We start from the raw sequence: 23,574 nt of genomic DNA on the forward strand, positions 1-23,574 counted from the left end.
CTCGATGGCTGATGTCGAGAACCTGCTGTGATCCTCGGCACAGAGAGCAGTTCAGCATACCCTTCCGACGAAAATAATAAATATTCTTCATTTAACATTGCGCAATTGTATTATCTTATTGGCTATCCGATTTACATTTTATGATGTCATGCTTCTTCTAATGAACATAATTATTTGAAACTTAGATGCTAAAACATTTTAAATAAAAGTGTTTTGTTAATTGGCAATGCATTATGCATAACAAATGTTTTGAATAACCTATTTGTGACATCAACCTATTTGTGACATCTACAACACAGTTAAGAAACGAAAAAAAATTTTTAATCTATTCTACAAATTGCAAACTACAACTTTAAAAGTAATTATTTTATGCTGAAATATTTTTTTATAAATTATTGAAAACAAATAAGTTTTAAACGTGTTTTCGCATCATTAAGAAAGTATTTAATCAGTTCCACAATAGAGGATGTTTATTTAAAGTCAGTGTAAACAATAGTAATTTTTTTCAATTTAATTCTTTCGGCGCGTAAACTATACCGAAGTTTTATTTGTCTCCATAATGTATTACAGTCAAAGTGCACGTTTATTATTAGACCATAGAGCTACTTGCCTGGTTTTTACGAGTGCGTCATTCCATTTACGAATAAGTCGTTTCCGCCGCATTATTTGCCCCTATTATGTTTTTAAGACGATAATATTTTTCGTAATGATTTATTTTGTTACAGAATAGTTTAAGGTGCTTTGTATCTATTTTGAATATTTTAAGTTAAGTTGTTTATTACATTTTTATTTCTGGTTGGCCGATAGGCTCTGGCTGAAGGCCACCGCTTCCAGAAAGTTTTAGCTGCCTCTAGAAATCTGAGTCAAGCGTAAGCTTGTAATATCTAAAATATTGGCAATAGTTTTTATGGAGTTTTTTTTAGTAACTTTCAATTTGTATTTTTGTGCTACTTTTTATTAGGGTTTAAAGGGTTTGGACTGTTACGAGAAAATAATCGATGTTAGAATACCGTTAGAGGGCGTGACGTCAGAGGTGGTTGACACAGAGTGATGCCTGGGTCGGCGAGCTGGACGCGGCGCGCTGTTGCGCTTGCGTTTTGGGCACCGGGTTTATAATAGGGGTTCACAAAATGAAATACTTTTGCGCGAAGTTACGTCCACACGCGGTGTGCTGTGTGATAAATAATTCCGTGAACGACCAAGTGAGAGAAGAGTGCTACGCCGTGCTAGTTAAACTATTGCGCGGATTTCTGCGCGCAAATGCTTCGCATTTGGAATCAGCCTTACGACCGAGCACGTAAGCTGCAGCTGTGTGGGCGAGGCGCTCAGGTAAGAGCTCAAGTAAGTGGCCACGGACTTCTGTGTTTTTGAATGGTTGTTTGGATCCTGGGGAAGGTAGCGCAGTGATAAAATAAACAGATTGAATAAGTAGCGGTGCGCTAATGTGTGTTTGGATCTGTCAAAAAACTCGCAGTCGAAGCCCGTAGACATAATGCAAAGATTGGAAGACTTAGCACGAGTGTATTGCGTGCATTGGTAACGCGGTGATAAAGTTGCGGAGTTAGTGACGTTACGGCCCTTTTGGCAGTGCACTTAACGAATTTAGACTTTGCCCGGCACAAAACGGTTATCAGTTTTTTTTAAAAGTGAAAGTAATGTTTGTAATTTTTCTTCGCATAGTAAATTACGTTAATAGCAGGATGTCTTGTGGTAGTTTTAGTAGGGAGCTCCCAGAATTTTGAGATTTTCTCTTATTTGTTTTTATATGCGTTTTTATAAAGATTGTATTTTATCAAAGTATTATTTTAGTATGAAATGGAAGCGTGGCCAAGTTGTAATAGAAGTTACGTGAATGTAGCAGATAAGATTTGATTTTCTGGGAGCCTTGTAATCATAGACTTTATTTAACTTTTATATATATTTGTATATATAATTTATATGAATGTTTACATAAATATATATTTTTTAGTAAACCTGTCTCACGGTCTGTTATTTCTGCATTTGAAAATAAGTTTTTCTAAAGAGTTTAAAGTTTGTAAAAAGAATAACAAATATAAAAATAAAGTGTAAAAAGTCATTAATCTTGTGTGGACTGCTGCTTCAAAAAAAAAACCTACCTAGCCTTTTTTTGAAAGTACTTTCTTTAGGTAATTTTAAATGGTATATGTTTTTTATGAACTTTGCCTACACCCTGATATGATGGGTTTTAAGTCAGAATTTTTGCACGATTTAAATATTTTTTTGGTATCAGCAAATTTGTGCAGAATAGAAGCAAGCCCGGGCCGGGTGTGGGAGTTGTCTCCTTTTACTCTGGAGCGGAGAATAGGGGACACCATTTACAAAACGCCTCCAAATGAATTATCTTGAAGCGTACTATAGATATGAGCATAAACTGAGAAATTAATTGTTTAACTCAAAAGCGTGACAAACAGAAATTGTTTTAACAAAATTGAAATAATGAAAAAATTTAACATTAAGTGATAAATTACTGATATTAAAATGCATAAAAAGAAACGAGCAAACTGCAACCAGAAATAAATACATAATAATTATAAGTCACAGAGTCGTGAGACAAAAAGATATGGGATCAAACGCCTTAACATTAGCTCTTAATACCTTTTAGTAACTACAGAATGTTATCATCACATACAAATAAAAATGCTGGTTAACTTTGCCAACTTGATACCTAAGGGTGAAATCACAAAGTGACCACCAACTTATTTTTTTCCGGCGTTTGCTGAATGACTTACATAGACATACAGATTCGGTTGTTGGGTCGTACCTGGCTTACAAGTTCTTGCTGGAGACTCGTGGTGTTTTATGGCTATTGGGATGCAGTCGCTGGGGTTTTGATAGGTGTGCTGTAGCTTGGACCCAGTCTGGGATACTTAATCTCCGTAATGCTTCTTGGCATCATGCCGTGCTCGCTAATAAAGGCTCAAGAACTGGAGGGAGAGGACGAGATCCGAGATAATAAGAAAACTCTCCATTCCAGCTTTTCTTCGAGATTACAGCAGGGCACACAACCTCCTCGGGTTTATGGTCACCTCCCCTTGGGGGGAGAAGGCAAAATCCTTAATTATGACGTGAATGTCCTTATTCCCTAATTAATTACTCGGGATTTTGTACACACGGCCGCGAAAGTTAGTTGCAGTGGCCAGGAGAGGCCGGTCGAGTTCGGCCGGGTCGGAGGTGGGGCTGCCCCGGGCGTAATCCATTAGAAGGTCGGCGTGGCCGTGTTTGCCGCGGGTCTCATTTCACCCGAGAGTTGGTAACTCCGCGCCTATCGGCCGGCCCGCGCCCGACCCGGCCCGGCCTGTACATGTACCCACTATTGGCAACAAGCAGTGTTGACAGTGCAGGCAGGGGTAAAACTGACGGGAGACGAAGGAAGAACCCCGCCGAGCTGGAGAGCCCTGCGGGGCCCAAGTTTCGGTTAGCATTATTTCTGCTTGCAAACTCCGCAAGTGCGAGGTGCTCTGCGCGCGAGAGAGACGCCCGGCACTTGGTGACTGCCCACTGTCAGATGGATGCATCTGTGTTCAGTTGATTCATCAAAAGAGCGAAATAAATTGAACTGAAAGAAAAACTAAATTCCCCTTTCTGTTTCAAATTTTTTTTGCCTTACTAAACATGAATTGTAATATCCACGTTAAAATTTAATTAATTAGATATATTATGTTTTATTTTAATTTAGTATAACTTATTAGAATCAGAAATTAACATTTAAAACTTGGCGATCAAATATAAATATTAATATAAAACAATTTTTATTTGAATGCAAGGAGATATATTTACATTACATTGGTCATCTTGCGAAATAATGACAAATCATCGCGAAAACGCCTGCTATTATGTGGCTCGCAATACACTAGCTGACTGAACTATTGGTTCTTGATCGAACAAGGTTGAAGACGACCTATGTAAAGCGTCACGTCAGTATTACGACAATGAAAACATGGCGAAGGTAGGGATGTGACTTTGCGAGTGGGTAGTCACGTGTGAAATAATGTTCGCGCGATTTTTCCACAATTTTTTTTTGTGAAAGCAATTTCAAACAAAAACCACCTTGCTATAACTTTAAATTATTGCAATGTATTACTTAAATTGGGCGATGTGATGTGATTCAATATTCAAAGTCGTTTAGATTTCAGGATATTAATCAAATTTCCTTACAAGGCAAACCACACCCGTGTCTGTCTTTAATTCTTTTTAAAAAAATAAGTGAGGCTGATACTGTTTTCTTTAAAAACAAGACACAGCAAGCGCATTTGCAGTTGTAACTTGGAAGGGCCGAGACTGCCCGGGAGGATGAGCAGGTTGTGGATGATTGGTGGGGCGAAGGCAGGCGGCCATGTTGCCAGCTCCTTCCTGAAGGCCACCCACCCCTCTAGCGGCGGTGAGCGAGGGAGATGGACACGGGGATCTCAGCGTGCGAGGCAAAGTCTTTCATTTGCAGCTGGAGGCTGAAGAACCACAGCCAACTCACGTCGAGAGGGTCGGGGATTCGCTGCTGAATATGCGTGGTTGTGTGAGGCGGTTTCAGCTGTACTGTTTTAGTTCGCTTGTCTCCCGATTAGTGCTTTGCCGTAGAAGCGCCGTCTGCCCGGGCACACATACGGTGCGCAGAGCTTCAGGAAAAACAACGCAGTTTCGAAACTAATCAAGATATCCGACTGGGGTCTGTTTACGAAAAGGTTTTTTTAAAAAAAAAAAAAAAAAAGGATTCGCCTAGGGCCGAAAAATTCTTTTGATTTCGGATTAAGTTTTTTTTAACTGTTATTTTAGAAGAGTGAAAATAGCTTAAACGCGTTTTTTTCTGAGTAATTATTTGGCGTAAAACAACCGGTACAGATTCTTAAAAGCACTTTAGGGACTTGCATTTCACCTTTTTCTTCATTTCTACGCCATATTATGTTACGGTCACCGATGAAATTTCACAGTAGACTGCGCGCTAGTTCAGAGCTTTGCGCTTAGAAGCGATACCGCGCTAGAAATACCAGCGAGCGTCGCGCTTATCGTCCCCCCTCACTAACATACATACACCTCGGCCAGACAACGCTCTTAATATGCTTTAAAATTACAATAGTTAAGTAAACTTTTAACTAAGCCTCGAAATAAATGATGAAATTATTTTTTTTCCAAAAGGTTAAAATATACAGATATATGTTTCATTTTTGAGCTGCACAACATAGATTTTTAATAAAAAAAATGTTACATTACTCTCCTGGCCTCTGGATTGATAGTCCTTAAAATAGTTATATGCTTAAGCTTCAGCACAACTTGATCCTTCTGCACAACGTGCTGTTGGCTCATCCAACCGTACTTCATGCCCCTCTTGAAAACGTATTCTGTCTCCATCCTTGCAACCTGGCAGCTTGCCCATTACGAGAAGGCTCCCTACCAACTTTTGAAGGAACTGAATGCTGATCACGAGTTACAGACATTTTCTCTTCCATCAGACTACATTTCCGGAGCTGATAAACATGCCGCATAGTAAGAACACCATTATATAGTAATATATATGTATGTATATCCTTAAGTTTTCCACTTTTAGGGTTTGCAGACTTGATGTTCAGCTTGTAAATTATCAAACACTGGCCTAAGTTGCCCGTTGAACATTGATTCCACCGGTTATGTTCCTGTGGTTATTTCGGAATATATCTGTACAACAGGAACCTCGGCAACTCTTAATCATTTCGTTAAATATCTATCCTCTGTTGCGCTTTTTTTTCTTCCGTTTTTATGTACCTTTCTTCCACGCAACAGCTAGATGGATAGTTTGGTGCTGTTAGAACATGTTGAATGTTATTATTTGTCATGTGTTAATACTTACATATACATGTATACACATACATACAGGAAGGCATTCTGGACATAATTAACTCATAAAACATGCATTTATCAAGAACACCTTAGATGTGTGAGTAGTGAAACATAGTTCGGGTCAGCAACTTGTGGATTTCTTAACGAAAGGAGAAATGCATAGATAGTAAATATCAAACAGTCCATGTTTTGACTGTTACCTTTTAAGAACTGAAGTTTTGAAACATTTGTGAATTAGAGCCATAATAAAAGTTTTGTTATAAATAAGTTGTTTTAGCAAATTTCAAAAAGAAAAAAATAATATATTTTGAGACTAATGAACCATCAAATCTGGCCGGTTACAGCAAACCCAAAACATCTGTTGGTCAATCTAAGTCCTAAGTTTAACCCCCCTCCCTTTTCCCTTGAGATACCATTGGTAGCCCACCTGGCCCCAGGCTTACTACTTTATTCTTTAGTAGCCTTAAATTAGAGCTTTTGTAGGTAAGAGAGAGCGAGATTCATGTTAGAAAATTCTGAATGATTAAAAAGGATTACATTCCTTTGGGATTTAGCTGCTGCGCACCGGCCGTTGCGAGAGGGTCCTCAGTGGAGCATCAGTGAAGGGCACCGAGAACAGAGTCGCGCGCGTAGATAAGGCGCGCATCTCAAAAGTCCTCGAAGGAGAATCAAGAAAGGTATCCCAGAAGGAAAGAAAGTTGAAGCGAAAAGAATTTCCCAGCACCCATACAGAAACCCCACATCCAAAAACCAGTCCGAGCAATTGTAAAGTAAAAAAAAAATAAATAAAATAAAGCACAAAGAGTATAGGCAAAAATGCTTTTAACAAAATAGAAATGTATGCTTTATTTTCAATGGTGAATGTCACATACTGCTGCAGGTAAAATACTGAAGTTACATCCCAGATGGTTCGAGAAAGCACACAATAGTAGACGAAAAGGCGAAGACAAAACAACGGAAAATTACACCAAAGCACTACATGTTTATATAAAATAGATAAAGAAATTAATTGCCTTTTTTTTGTTATCGAGACTACATCCCTTGTTCTCTTCAGAGAAACTTTCAACTTAAAAAAAAGAACCATTTAGACGTTTAGTGAGGTTACCGGTTGGTGAATCACATAGTTAAGGGTCCTTTGTATCAAGTCCGCCATCGATTTTTCAGGCCTTCGGGAGAAAGCATTTTATGACGAAACCTGAGGTTCGAAAAATATTCTATAGATATATTTGAAGAACTTATTAGAATTTGGTTTTTAATTTTTTTCAATCAAGTTATTCAGTGTTTAATTAAATTTAAAAAAAATTTTGCTGTGAAATGTTTAGAGGAAAATAATGTCATACAAACATGCGCATTACGATTACGAACATTTTGATGTATATAAAAGCTATTGTCGTCACTGAAACTTTTGAGGAAAAACATTTCTGCTTTTTGAATTGAAGCCCTGGAAAGAGTCAGTAATGTCAAATGTTACATTGTCTACAGGCAACTGGAAATAAGCTTGATTCATATTCAAATTAGAAAACACTACTTCGCCAATTAAATTTAGTTGAAGATCTTTAACCATGGGCAAGAGATATGCATTTTGCTGAACACATGTATTCACTGTGTTACTGTAATCTGCACAGATACACATGTTTCCATTCTTCATTAACACTGGCACTACAGACATCACCCAGCTGGAAAAATATGTGGGTTTAAGCACGCTTTCTTTTACCAGCTTATCCAAGGCTTCATTCACATGCGTCCACAAATGTATTGTTACATATCTTGCATTCTGGAATTTAGGTACTGTATCTTCCTTCAGTTTGATTTGGACTGGTGAAACTGTAAGAAGTGGCAGTCCTGTTTCATGAAATAATGGCTTATACTCCTGCAACATAATTTCACCTTGACCACCAATTATGTGAATTCCATGCACTGAAATTCCCAAATCTTCAAACCAGTTTATACCAAGTAAATTTCTCCCAGATATCCTTGAACCAGGCATCTACCCAAGCCTGAAAATGCATGTGCTCATCATGCTTGATACACCACGATGCTAAATTAACATAACAAGGAACATGAATGTATCTATCAATATCATATGCCCAAATACTTTCAAAAAACATGCCGGTTAACAACAGTTACAGCTGCTCCTGTAACTACTTGAAATTCATGAAATTGACTAATAAGTTGAAGAGTTTCTTTGTAAGGCTTACTCGAACACTTCACTATGTTAATATTACACATAGTCTCGTAATGTTCCCCACTGGTCCCCCCTCTCCTTGAGTCTGATGCATCAATATTGGTGCAAAACACCTTAGAATCTACCACCTTATCTTTCCTTTTACTTGGCGTACTCTTTTAATATGCCCTACTTTATTGCACTGTATGATAAACAGGTGAGTTGTAACCGACCAAACCACAATGGTAACACACAATCTCCATTATTGTTGCAGCTTTAGTCTTTAAGTCTTTAGTACGACTGATATTACCACACTGCATATCAGTAGAAACTGGTTTGGGGGGGAGGGGGTTTACGAGAACCAGTTTCGAAACTCTACTGCGCACTACATCATGCGGCATACATCGCACCCTGTAGTACGCATAATGACAAGGAAAGAATATTGCTGACACCCGCAGAAACTACCACAACTCAAATGGGTTTCCACAGAATTACGTGCTCGCTCGTGTGTATGTGTTTTTGAGTGAATTATAATGGAAACCTTAAAGAAAAGTTTAAAATTGCAAAGCAAAACTCTGCGTGAAATCGGGTAAAATAAGGACTGGAGGGGAAGAGAGTTTACCCTTAAGAACTTGGAAGGCTGTTTCTTGTTTTTCTCCCCATTTGAATTCCTCCCCCTTACATTAACAAACTTCAACGGAGCTGCGAGGACTGAAAATGTTTCCACAAAATGAGCACAATAACCCAACATGCTGAGAAATCGTTGCACAACTTTAACATTTTTGGTCGTGGGAAATTGATATTGGCATTACTTTATCTGGGCCCATCAACAACTCCCCACTTGAAATTAAATAACCCCGAAACGTATGAGTTTGGCCCACTGAAATCTTACTAGGATTGACAGTGAGACCGATGGCCTACAATCTGTCAAAGCCTTGTCTTAAATGTTCCATATGTTCGACCCTTGATTCACTATAGATCATTATATCATCCATGTAATTAAACACAAAATTATATTTTATGTCTCCCAAAATGTGCTCCAGAACTCTTGACTAAGCCTGAGACCCAAAATATAACCCAAGGGGAACCCGATTATATTCCATATGCCCCCCACGGAGTGGAAAATGCCAAGAACTGCCTACATTTTGGGTGTATCGAAATCTGATAAAAACTTGAGTATAGGCCTAAAATAAAAAAAAATACTTAGCCCGACCCAGGCGCTGCAAAGCACTTTCGACCGTAGATATTGGAAAGAGATCGAACATAATGAGATCATTGACTTAAGTGAAGGAGTGTACAAGCCTAAACTCACCAAGCTCTCTTTTGGTGACCAAGAATGTCGGTGTGGTGTACTCTGAAACTGACGGTGAAATAACCCTCTCATGCAACAACGTATCCACAATATTATCCATTATTTGCTTTCTATATATAAATTGTAATTTATATATTATATATAGAGTGTGTCCATTAACAGTGTACCAGTTATACATTTTAATAATATTAACTGTAAGAGTTGTAGAGTGTTGGTTCAAGGTCACAATTTATTATAGTGTAACTCAAACAGTTTTAGTTAAGTGCATGTGCGAGTAGGTACTGCTTTATTTTCTCGCTTGCAGCGCAACATACGCAAAATGGCGACTGAACACAAAGCGTTTTGTGTTCTGCAATTTGATAATAGTGAATGTGTAATTTCAAATCAACGTGCATTTCGTTTAAAGTTTAATTGTGATCCCCCATGTGGCAAACACATCCGCCAATGGTATAGGTAATTCAAAACGACCGAATGTGTTTGTAAACGGAAAAGCACGGGACGAACGAAAGTGTCTGTACAGGATGTGGACCGTGTCAGAGCATCTTACCTGCGTAGTCATAAGTAATCTGTTCGGAAAGCAAGTCTTGAACCTCAGTTGCCAAAGACGACCGCGTAGAAGGTTTTAAGAACACGTTTACACATGCGTCCATAACGTTTACAGCTGCTACATGCTTTATAACCAGGTGGCTATGGTGTTCGTTGTAACTTGTAAGTGTTTGAGCGGGAATATGACTTTCTTGATCGTATGGTGGTTGGAATGCTCGAGACGGCAGAGCTCTTTTTCTCTGGCCTCCACATTCACCTGACATAAAGCCATGCGATTGTTTTTCCTTTAGGGCTTCATATAAGATTGTTACGTTCCGCCGCTACCTAATGATTTGCCAGAATTAAGAGACAGAATTGAAGAGGCTATTGCTTCCATTACTCCGGACGTGTTTACCAAGTGTGGGAAGAATTGGACTTTAGATTGGATGAGTGCCGTATAACTAAATGTGCAACATGTTGAACATTTGTAAGAAAAACTAGGTGAGTTTACCTTCAATTTGATGTATGATTTGTTGTAAATAGTTTAAATTAAACTGTTATAATGTACCATTGAAATTGGGACATTCTAGGGACATCCTATATTTTAATTTACCTCCTGCCCCCCCCCCCCCTTCCCCTTGGTCTAAACTTTTCTTTTCATAAATTTTCAGAAAAGTTCCGTATGCGCGTAATAAACGCACTTGAACACGACCTTTTTCATAAAAAAAGTGTTAACCAAACTTTTTAACGTTAGTATCAAACTTTTCAGGGGACTGGGTTTCCTATATTAATGATAAAAGTTTGAATATGTAATAATATAATCTTTATCTTACGCATTAAAAATTATGCTTTAAGGAGCCTAAACGCGTCTAAGTACCCGTAAATGTTAAAAACATATATGAACTTTAATCGAGTATTTATATTTGTTATAATGTTTTATTTAATTTTAATTAAAACTCATAAGTATCACGATATACCCTCAGTTTGACTGCCACACAAAACTCACAAATATACATTAACATATGTTTGTTTGAAATATTTGTAACAATTTTTCTAAGCTAAAAACTACCTTTATGCACCCGAATTAATGATATTGAGAGTTTATCAACACAAGTTAAAGTTTCTAGAAATTTTCTTCTGATAATTTCCTAATGTGTGCCTTTTTTACTTTTGTCAGTATTTAACTTTTGCTAGTTATATATATCTGTGTGTGTGTATGCGTGTATATTTTTTGAATATTCGCCGATAATAAGAATTTTTAAATAAACTGAAACAGATTCGAACCTTTAAAAAAATCCAGCCATTCAAAATATAGTTAATTCTGAACTCGATAAATATGAGAATAGCCTTAACTAATTTACGTATATATACTGGGGGAAAATCAGTTTTACTTAAAATACGTTTTCAAATGATAGTACATTTTTCGTAAATGTGGTAAAAGTAAGTGTGCGTGATCCAAGTGATATGGTAGGTATAACGTCGATGAACTCCGACACCGTTTGACCGATCGCCATGGTACTTGGCACATCGAAGGGTTTTTTCATTGAGAAGGTTTTTATGCTTTCCACATTTTTGTAACTCGCCGCTAGATGGCGATGCAGCGCAACTCTAAACCTTTCAACCAACCGCCGTGGTTAAACAGAAAATCATTGGTCATAGACATACAAACAGCAATTGTGTGTCATTTTATTTATGTCCACCAACCACACTGTCGTATAGCGCTATCCATTTTGCTTTAACTCGCGGACAATTAATCACCCTGTGTTCAGCCCGGTTAACGCCGGGTACTGCAGCTATGAAAATTGGTATGTTAAGATTTTTACTGACCTTAATCCTCAATAACAACAAATTGTGATTTTGGACTGTGATCAGTAGCTATTTGGCGAGCGTTTAAAATGGATTACCATTTCAAACGCTTTATAGATTTAGATTACATACCATTTTAGATATATAGAGGTAAATAAATAAACCATGGCATGACAACGCCTGCCGGGTTCTGCTAGTAAATACTACGTTAATGCTGAGCGGCCAGGCGATGGTGCGACGGTGCTGCCAGCTGGCGGCTGCCCCAGAACTAGTAGTGACGGCTTGCTGCCTTGTTGCATGAGACACAGGTCGAGATGTTGTGGTTACGTTATGAACCCAACATTCCATTATCTGTTAATCAATCATTTCGTTGAAACATCATATGATAAACGTCGTTTGCACCGCGTGAATTATTTTTAATTTCCAGTTGAACAAAATGTAAACTGCATATTTTGTTTTCAATAAGGGCAGTGATATATTTGGCTCGCTAGGTTTTTTTTATTCGAGTAATTTTTTTTAATGGGAGAAAAATGCCGGGTACATTTCAAACATTTACGTGTACCGCGCACCTGCGCTGGAATGGTTTCCTCGCTGCTCGTTCCAATTAAATTACATCTTCCCCTCGTGTTTAAACGCTGGATGTATTGTTGCGGACTCATGTTTCGTAATTTCAACCCTCCCCCCCCCCTTCCACGCCCCCGCCCATCACTGTACCCTCCACCACGTGCACCGCCGAGCCTCGCTACACCCTGCTGTGGTCGCACGCAGCTCATATCAGCCGTCATCGCTCCCAGTACTCTTCATCCGCGTGTGTTCGAGCAGACCGCATCGTCTGTCTCCGGTCGAAACAAGCGCCATTGGCCCCACGCCTTGCTGTGCGTCAACAATGACATTATACACATACAAAATGGCGACCGTAACGGAATGTGCATCGCTGGCCCCGGCACGATCCAGTGGCAGTGTCCACTCGGGCTTTGTTAAATAATGCCACTGCATTATTATGAAGGCTATCGATGCCCCAGCGAGCTTCCTTTGGGGAAAATGGGGGGGGGGGGGAAGTTGTTAGTAATAATGAGTGTCAAGCAAATCTTGTCGATTTTCTTATGAACGTGCCATTTGGACATTTGCGAATCTTCCTTTTTAATTGAGTGGCAGCTCGTAGCGCACTCCATGGTGTGGTCTTCCAGTGCAGCACCTGGGCATTCGCGTGGAGGTACTTCAGAACACAATGGGAACTAAAGCAGTGCGGCCGGACAATATTAGCGCGGGGACCTGCAAACCGCGAGTAGTTACGGCACGTAACCACTGCACCTCCCCGCGTTCCGGAGTATCAGTGCCCTTGTCGCGTGTTGGTCAGCATGGCTGTTCACGTTTGTAGCCGTTGGTGATGCCATCGACCATTTTCACTTGTTCCAAATAGCACATTAGAAGTGTGTGTGCGTATGGTTATAAGTTAATTTTTTTGTTTGGCGCGTTGAGGGTGAAATTTTAGTATGCTACGGAAATGCAACGATCTGCACCATGCCGCTGAAACATAACAATGCGTATGCGTGTTTCTGCTCTACAGTGATACTTCATAAAAACCCTTTTAATACAGTGTTTTCACAGTCCCTAGAAATTACATAGGGGTTAAGTATTTTGTTTAATACAAAAGTATGTTTATTATGTAATACAAAGTGTTTTTTGTTCCAAAGGTAACAATTTCATTAAGTAAAAAAATATTGTTATTACAAATATCCCAGTATAATGGAAAATAACACCGATGCTATTGCTTTGGTTCATTGTAGGGTGGGGTGAGGAAGTTTAGAAATTGTATTCTTCCAAAATGATGGTAATATAATTTTTGTAGTTAATATATGAATATTTGCTTCACCCTTCTGTCTTAAATCCTTTAAAAAATTAATACAGTTAAAAAAAAATTAAAGCCACAAATTTAGCCATCCTAAAATAGTATTTTATAAATCGTAAAGAAAAAGTACATATGGTGCTATACCGTGCAAGTTTTCTTGGAGCATTTTTTTTTAGTGTCTTATGCATCTTATAAACAAGAAAAATATTTTTTTTTAAATTTGAGTCATAAATGATATAATAATTGTGATTATATTTTGTAATAGTATGGTTAGTAAAAACCTTGTTATTGCAACGTGAAAAAATTATGGTCCCTTCAGGTTTGTATTATTGAGGTTTGACTTTACCCTCAAGCCGACCGCGCGTGGCGGCATTAACCTGTATACAAAGAGTTTAGTCTCATTTCGACCGACAGACCCAGGCTGCGGGTTCATCACGACACAACCTCTACAGGACTTACTGTCTAATGAATGTGTTTCCCAAATTGGGGCTGAACAACATTTTGGTTGTAAATAATAAAGAATGTATTTAAGATGGATCTGTGAACGTCTGGATTATGTTTAGTTGGATGAAGTGGTGTTTTGCGACGATGTACCAAGACACGAAATGTATTCGCGAAATACAGGTGTCCCTAGTGATACGTAAAGTTGTTACTCCACAATTATTTCATGAACTAATTGTGCTATAGCTACAAAATCCAGTTAAACACAATTCAGACGATCACTGTTTCATCTTAAATACTTTTCTTAATTATTTACAACAAAAATGTTACTCAGACCCAACTTCGAAGACGTATACCAGCCAGCTTTGGGATGCACTTCAGACCGTAAGTCGCGTATAAGGTTTTAACTTATTTTGTCGTATTGAACCGGCAGCCGAAGTTAGTCGGTCGAATACAGACACCATGTATTCGTTTTCTTCAACATCTGCGGACGTGCCAAGCGTATCGGTGTGCCAAATAAATAGTTGTGATAGCAAAACTATCCTGGAATACATTTTATAAACCTTAATTTTCACGAAAAGATAGAACAAATTTCGCAACTTTAAAATCACGTTGTCATCATGGGATATTTATTTAGCCTATACCATTAATTAATCACATTTCTTCCCAGACTTGTAAAAAGCCAATTTAGTTCAGCGGTGCGTGGTAACGCATTGTAAAGTTCCCAGTTTCCTGTCCAGGCAATCGACTGTACTTTTTGTACAACCTATACCTATTTGCTGTTTAAAAACTAAATAGATGAAAAATGTATTATTACTTTTTATTTCTTTAACTAATTGTTATAATAACTGTTATAACATAACTTAGCCCATTGTTTTCTTAAAATAGTTAGATTTAGAACATAAAATTCTATTAATAAAATTAAATCTCATAAACATAGCCGAAATGATTAATTTCTATACATATATCTTTAATTCTGTTTGTACAGCTAAAGAGTCGCCAATCGAAAAAGCTAACACATCACCTTGTTCTCCTAAGGCTGTGCACATGGTCTGACAAGCAGGTAGGCAGGCTACATGAGCCTCTTAGCCTGCTGGCATTCAGGCGGGCCCGCTACGCGCTGGTCGCAGACGTAAGCTGGACACGGCAGGATTACTGCTCGCTGTCCACAGAACTGTCCGCAGACCTCAAAGTCCCCCCCCCCCCCCTCTCGCGGCCGGTCGTTACGTGTTCATCAATAATTATTAAACTGCGTTCCGGCTGTAAATCGCCTTGAAGGTATTAGGGGGAGACGCACGTGCCGATTACGACAGAGCGAGAGCAAGTTTACTGCGACAGCCCTGGCCGGCTTTATTGGCGGCGGCCACACGGCGGCCACACGGCTCGAGACGCGTCTGCCTGACTTGCTGTTCCGTGTGTGCTCGTGTTCCTGCAGCCTGCGCCACAGACAAGTGTGGCTCTGTGCTGTAGCGTGCACCACAGTCAAGTGTTACTCTATGCAGTTTGAGCCGCGTCTGCTTAACTTGTCGTTCCCGGTTTGCTTGTGGCTCCGCAACCTGCGCCACAGATAAGTGTGGCTCTGTGCGGCTCGAACTGGTCTTCTTGACGTGCTGTTCTCTGTGGATCTGTAGCCATGCAGCCTGTGCTACGGACATGTCTGGCTCTGTGCGGCTCTAGCCACGTTTGCTTAACTTGCTGATCCCTGTGGGCTCGTGGTTCTTTAGATTGCGGCTGAGCCACATCCGAAGACTTGAGATCTGTCGTTATGCTAGTAGGATCGCTGCAAACTTGGCTGAGAGTTGCGGTTGACGGGTTGGGTAGTTTCGCCGAGTTTCCAAAGGCTTAGTTCACCACTAATAGGTGAAAGTGGTGGCAAGGTTATACGTCGCACTATCAAGCACACAGACTTTCGGCGGTAGGACGCGTGGTCTCCCGAAATCGCCACAGGAGTCTGACCTCAGCGGTCGGGAGAGTGACAAGTGGATTTTTGAGTTCTCTATCTCAGTCTTGGTACTACTAGGCTGTGAACACACAGTAGTCTGTAGTTCCCCCGCCACTCGTATTCGTAGTAACAAAGTTTTCCTGCCCTTAACATATATGTGCCGTGACTGAGCTAAAGTTAAGTTAGTATCACCACTAAATTACAATTTTTAAATTTTTTTTTCTCGTTTTAATAGTAATTTTCGCAATGTGATATGTTATTTATTCGGACCTTCTACTTTTAGGTTAAACATTACATTGATAAATTCTTTAAAAAACTTCATACTTTTCAATGCTATGCGGTTGAAAGGCGTCGCGCGTTAATAAAAATATTGCCTGTTCTCAGTACGATCAACCTGGCTGAAGAAATGTTAAGGTAATAATTGTATAAGTGCATATCAGGTAGTAGTGGTCATGACAGAAATTGTCTGTGGAAATATGTTTTTAAAGTAACAATTTCAAATGTTGTAATGTTGCGACCGAGTGGTCACCAAATGACGTGCTTGGTGTGGCCTCAAAGAATTATTATTTTTTAAATAATATATTGGTATTTAACGATTTGTTGATGAGTCGTTAGATATGGACGTACACCATAATTAAGATAAATTAGAGAAGGAATAGGTAATGAATGGGCTGTGGTCAGGAACTAGTCCAGCATTTTAGTGTGGTGACACGGGAAACCTTCAATAGGACGGCCGGATCTCCCGAGTGCGAGTTCAGTGTTTGACCACTGCGCATCCTCGCTGGCGCCCCGCAGCGTCACGTCAAAGCGACGGAGGTGTCACCTGGGCGCTCGTCACACGCACTGCTGCCCAGGCCGTACTGCATGCCTCGTCAGTTGTCTGGTTTAAAATACAATATTCCCCGTGCCCAACAGCAATGCTTTCCGGGTCTTTTCAGGGCTTATCTACTTATACAGTTTTGTCGGCATGCAGCGACGTCGGAACACCGGGGGGGGGGGGGGGGGCAGCAGGGGCGAGTCGCCCCCGTGCTGTTATGCATGGGGGGGAGGGGGAGAGTAGCATTTCGCACCCCTCTTTTTCCCAGAATAAATGTTTGGTCCGAGTAGTATTTTTCTCAACCAGTAGTTACAAACGTTACATTGGTGATCACATTGATTAGAAAATCAAATTTATGATTGTAAATATACTGTAAAATTATTGCAAATTCCTAGATGGTATTTTATTTAAATTGTACTACATCTACTGTCAGAGTATCAAGCCATTCCATCTATTGACATTAAATTCCAAGACCGAAGCTAAGGGGTAGATCACATGGGTTAGGTTATTTGTCACCCACTACCCACGATATTTTAATCCATATTTTTTAATACATACTACGTCATCAAATTCTTGGAATGGTATATTTAATATTTTGGTTCGGAAACTCATTAAATAGCACAATTTTGCATCTAAAATTTCAAAATTTTCCGGGAACCCCCGCTCTAGGACTGAGGTAAGTGTGATACATCTTTTGGCCCCCCCCCCCCCTCCCCACTCATGAAAACGTTCCGACGTCCCTGCCGGCATGTGTAATGGGCAACAGCTTGTATACTGCATAGTTCGGTAAATATTACTAAACCAGTCCGGAAGAATACCATGGAATGTTTCTGCCGTCGCTGGTAGTCCCGTCAGCGTTCCCAGGCACCAGCGCGCCTGGTGGCGTAACCTCGCAGCTCCGACCGACCGGCCGGCCTCGCGATGGGAGCGCGCAGTCGTAGCGAGCGGGAACCCAAACAGAACCCCCGTCCAAGTTTCGTGTTATCTTGTTCTTCGCATCAGTCAGAATTTGGTTTCGCCATTTCCAAACGTCTGCAGGAATTCCAATTAGGGCCGGTATCGAACGAAAATTTAATGAGAGCTGTGTGTCCGAATTGTAATTAGTGACGGGCGTAACCGGAGCGCGCGCGCACGCGCGCGCGTTTGTGCTCCCTGCCGGCAGGATCGGCCGACTGTCAATATTGGGCACAGGATCAAATACGTTACAGGTGGCTGCATTTCCTTTCCCGCCAAGTGCGTGGCCAGAACAAACTGCCCCCGGACCCTGTAATTAAGCGCGGGAGAGTGTGGCGGTGACCAGTTTGTGTTCCTCTGGCAGACACCGCCTTGGAGCGGCAGCGACCACGCTCCAACCTCGTTGCTGCTCACTTCGCCTGGACGAGGTGGCTCGGTAGGCACGCGTGTGTGTGACCACACAACAAGGAGGGACACATACAAGTGCGAATCTTACAGTGGGAAGCGAAACCATGTTTTGCGCGACATGTGAGACTATCTGTCGGGTGGGCCCGTAACTACTAGCAAAAAAAAAATACTCGAAAGGAAGGTTAGTGTTAGGTTTATAATGTTAATTTAACTACTTGATGACTAAGTGCTTAGTAACTAAAATTTAAGCTGTGCGAGAAACACTTAAAACGGTTTTAGGATAAATAATCATGTTCTATATAAATACTAGGAGATACAAAATTTCTGGTATGCCCTACCACAAAATATGTGGATACCAAAATAAAGTGCATTAATTTTCACAGGTTTGTTAGCGTGATAATATCTAATGCATTACTTGTCATAATCAATATGTCTATGTTAGTAATATATTAAGCATTTTTACTATCTAGCGGGGGCCCCAAAATTACTTTAAAAAATAGGTCACAGTCTCGGCGATTAGAGTTTTTCCCCCACGTGTGGGACGTCCAAGATAGCTACCACAGTTCAACATGTACTGAAAATCTGTAGCAAAATGGATGTTCTTGGAGAGGACTTCGTAACTTTAATGTAAGCCCAACAATCCAGTGTTGACACCAGGGCCCCTACACGATATTGGCAAAGTGGAAAAAGGTTACAGGGGCTAAAGCTTGTAAAATTAGCAACAAAAAAAAGTGAGTCATACATATTTGAGTCTAAAAGAGGTAAAAAAAAAGTGTTTTCCGATGAAAATGGATTGTGATAACTCTGTACCTTAAGACATTCGAGATAATACAACAAAAAAAGGGCGTAATGGTCATAAGAAGGTTGTTAAGACGTTTAAATCAAAATTCTAAGAATATAAGCGATATATTTATAAAAAACAAGTACGATATTTGATGAACTAAAAGCGAGACAGAATTTCCAGAGGTAGACAAACAGTTACCGTCAATGGCGTACAATATAGTTAGTGCCAAGTTAAACAAACGGTTATTGGAGGACATAGTGAGGTTGGTGGCTCGTTAAACTGACATTCAGTGGAGCACAGTTTTGTGACCGGGTTTATTGGACATTAGACGTTTCGTGTTAATTCTCTACATTAAAAAAACTTAAGGACTCGAAACATAACCTTACCTGTTTACCATGTGGAAGCATCATCTTGTGACACCACAGGTCATAGATAGGCTGGTGCTGTGTGCTGTTTAAGACAGTACACTTCAAGTACTATCATGAAGGTTCCTTCCAAAACAACTTTAAACTCAGGGGTACCAACTGAGATCTACCAAGAAGAAGAATACAATCGGAAGACACGCTTGTGTATTGATTGATTGTACTACAGTCAAGAACCTTCTAGAACTTTCTGTAACCGTCCCAGACTTTCTATTTCATCCTAGAGAATTTGCGAGGCAATAGGAGGGAGAGAGGAAGGAATTTAGGGTGTAAATACTCAGGGTTTTAGGCAGTACTGGATGGAGCAGCAAGGACGACGCCCCCATGAATCAGTGACATTAAAGAGAGAGAAAAGGAGGAGGGGGAGGCACAAGAGTATGGAGATTATTGAAGAGCTAAGTATAATTTTTGGGTTCGTTATTTTCTTCAATGACCAGTATTTTTTTTAAAGTTTGATATGTTTGCTATTGTACAAGGTTACTTGTACATTTCACTAATGTTTTATGACACTTTTTCCTTGGTATTAGGTGTGTGAAACACCTGGTAAAGTAAACTAAATGTTAGTTTTTTTGATGCTCATAATACTCAAACACTTTTTTGCACTTTCTGCACCTTCTGTGCTGTTTACTTGGTGGCCATATTTGTTTCAGAGTGGTAAAAGTAACTTAACTCTCCAAAGCCTTAAAATTATGTGTAATTGTATAGTGTGTTCTTTTTCAGAGATTTAAGAACTTATCCCTCAAAAACATTTGTTATAAAGTAACTTGAGATATATATTAAACATATGAGAATATTTTTGAGATACTCTCGTGTGATTAGAAACAAAAAATATATAATAACTTCATTATACCTTTAAAAAGTAATGAGATCCATATGATTATTTTTGTATTGTTTATGACAAGTTTTTTATATTTATTTGATATTTACATATCAATAACTTAAAAAAAATATTGTTTTGTCTTTGTTAATGTCTGCCATCTTCTAAAGTTTTCAGAATTTAGGTTATTTCCTCTGATTTTCATTTAATATGCAGGTTAGGCCCCACCTGGGCAAGCAAGTGTTTACCTTGTGATTTAGTAGAAGAGTTGGTGCTTTGTTAATGTCTGCCATCTTCTAAAGTTTTCAGCATTTAGGTTATTTCCTCTGATTTTCATTTAATATGCAGGTTAGGCCCCACCTGGGCAAGCAAGTGTTTACCTTGTGATTTAGTAGAAGAGTTTGAGACCAAATGGTACCGGCCTCAGTGTATAGTTGGTGGCAGGTTAAACTGGCGGTCAGTGGCGCACAGTGTATAGTTGGTGGCTGGTTAAACTGATATTCAGTGGAGCATAGTGCATTGCATGTGGCAGGGTAAACTGACTGTCAGTTGCGTTCTGTGTATAGTTGATGTCAGGGTAAATGACGATCAGTGGCGTACAGCGTGGCAGGTTTAACTGGTCAGTGGCGCACAGTGCATAGTTGGTTGCAGGTTAAACAGACGGTCAGTGGTACACAGTGTATAGTTGGTGGCAGGTTAAACTGGCGGTCAGTGGCGCACAGTGTATAGTTGGTGGCTGGTTAAACTGATATTCAGTGGAGCATAGTGCATTGCATGTGGCAGGGTAAACTGACTGTCAGTTGCGTTCTGTGTATAGTTGATGTCAGGGTAAATGACGATCAGTGGCGTACAGCGTGGCCGGTTTAACTGGTCAGTGGCGCACAGTGTATAGTTGGTGGCTGGTTAAACTGATATTCAGTGGAGCATAGTGCATTGCATGTGGCAGGGTAAACTGACTGTCAGTTGCGTTCTGTGTATAGTTGATGTCAGGGTAAATGACGATCAGTGGCGTACAGCGTGGCCGGTTTAACTGGTCAGTGGCGCACAGTGCATAGTTGGTGGCAGGTTAAACTGACGGTCAGTGGCTCATAATGTGTACACAGTGTATAGTTGGTGTCAGGCTGAACTGACAGTCAATGTCGCACAGTGTAAATATAGTGGCATGTTAAACTGATGTTCAGTGGCGCACAGTGTATAGTTGGTGGTAGGTAAGAGCTGGGACGAGCATGCTGAGTGGTCGTCGTGACGCGTGGTAGCGTGACCGTGGCGAAAGGGCGTGGCCCACTCGCTGCCTGCGTGCTCGTGTGCTGCCATCTTGTCTACACGGCCTTCGCGACACTCTGTTTCTAACCAGAGTGACGACTCACACCAACATATCTACGAACTATCTGTATAATGTTGACTGGAAAATAAATGGGCGTATTAATTGTATCTTCCAAATGATTCTAAACCCAATAGCTTTAACGTTTTTAGTATAGGTCACATTTTTATTTCAGAGTATTTTAGCTGAAAACTGATACTGTTAGGACACAGAGGAATATTTTTAGCATTTATATCTAGCAAACGCATTTTTAACACCTTTGAAATCATAGTTATTATTAGATAATTTTGATATATCTAAATAATATCTAGTATTTGTACTAATAACAAAGTTAATGGTTTATATTTTGTACACCATTTTGTGCTCTAATTTTTTACTATTTTATCTGCCATAAGTAATTTAAAAAGGATTTAATATATTCATCATGGAAGGTATCTCCGTCTGCCAAAGGAATATTAACTAATATCTATGTTCAGTTAAAAAAACAAACAATTGTTTAATATTTCAACAATTGGAACATAGTATAATTATGAGAACTTGATAAACATATTTTGCATGTCTGGTAATTGTTTTTTTATTATTCCAGTACTAGTCGATTTATTTGAACTCAAAATATTGACAGAAAGCTTACCTACATAGCTAAGGTTCCATACGAATTTTAATTTAAGCTTTGTCGGTCGCACACCGAACACTTAACAGGCAGGTCATTTGTTTGACCTTAGTTGTGCGCGTGGTTGCTGTCGTCTGCCGAGGAGAGGGTGCGAACTGCGTCGACGTACTTTCGAGAGAGGGAAGTACTTTTCAATAAAAAAAATCTACCCTGTAGAGGAGAAAAAAAAAAACAAATTAAAATTGTTCTCGAAAAGAAAGCCGGTCAAAAATCGGAGGCACAACTTGTATACCTGAAACATTGCTCTTAAAAAGAATAACGGCAGTATGGCCCTGAAATCATAGCGTATCCGACTACCACGCTGGCGACTCGGGTTCTCTCCCTCATTAGCTTTTTTTTTTTTAATTTGAAGTCTCCTAGGAGTAACACAATCCTAGTAGGCTCCAACTCAACTCAGGAAAAAAAAAATAGCAGGAGGCCAATTATGATATTGGCATCAGAGGTAGTTTGTTACCTGTGTAATCGGAGACAGCAATTAAAATAAACTTGAAATTATAAACTACCATTGTTCCAGGGAAACCTACCAATATTATTTTATTATAATTTTTAAATCACAGAGTAACAATTTCACCCAAAATTACAACTATTTAAATTACGAACTCTCAAAAATTACACACATAAAAAAATTACTTAGCAGCGTGGACGGCATGGCTACTGACTATGGCATTAACATTAAGGCGTAAGCAAATTTTTATTACTCCAAGATACACAATTATTTAGTTAAGTGTACACAACGTGCAATTAAGGCAAACAATTTACTGCCTCCCGTAATAGTTGAACGAGAACACATATAAGGTCCTTCTAACAAACCGAAGGCCTACATAATTCCAAAAAAGAGAAAGATTACTGTCATCACCAAAGATTTTAAATTTACATAAATTTACTTGAAAACCAACACCGCATACGGTTAAGTCAGAAGTTACAAAACTGACAGGGCACGCTACAAACGTGTACAAACATCAAAGAGTAAATATCAATTATTACTAAATGATTAAAAACGATCGTAACAGTTACGATCCAGGGGAAGGCTGGTGTACAATTACGTTAAATTACGACGAAGGCCCCAGCAATCCAAAGTTAGTTAACGTCCACTAACGTGGGTAGAATAGGGCGACCATGCATCAATATCATTTGAAATTACAAAACATGTCCATTAAGGAATTATCAAAAAGCTATCTATACCGTTTATGTCTCCCAAGACAAGGCCAAAACCAAAGAACAGCTCACATGGAAGAGACTATACAAAAAAAAAATTCACGCGGACGTATCACGCCTGTATGCGTCAACGTCGAAGCTTATAAAACACATAACTAGGATCCTTCAGAAAACGATGTGCCACACAACAATTTACACGTTGCAGACAGAAAGAGAATTTTGACAAAAAATACAAATAACGTATAAGTTAACATTAACGTGCTAACTACACAGTATAAGCTGTACTTGCACCTGGTCATGCCAGGATGTGTGCACCGCGGAATTAGCCTACGGAGAACTGGGCGAACTATAGCCTGACGTT

General features: G+C 39.6%; 1 protein-coding gene across 4 annotated transcripts in view; it reads left to right on the top strand.

The window, feature by feature from the left end:
• LOC134527909 (polypyrimidine tract-binding protein 1) overlaps positions 1-23,574 on the top strand; it is a 797,394-nt gene that overhangs the window by 123,774 nt on the left and 650,046 nt on the right. The window lies entirely within an intron of this gene.

The sequence above is a fragment of the Bacillus rossius genome, chromosome 1 (assembly GCF_032445375.1).
Source record: "Bacillus rossius redtenbacheri isolate Brsri chromosome 1, Brsri_v3, whole genome shotgun sequence".
Classification (NCBI taxonomy): Eukaryota; Metazoa; Arthropoda; class Insecta; order Phasmatodea; family Bacillidae; genus Bacillus; species Bacillus rossius.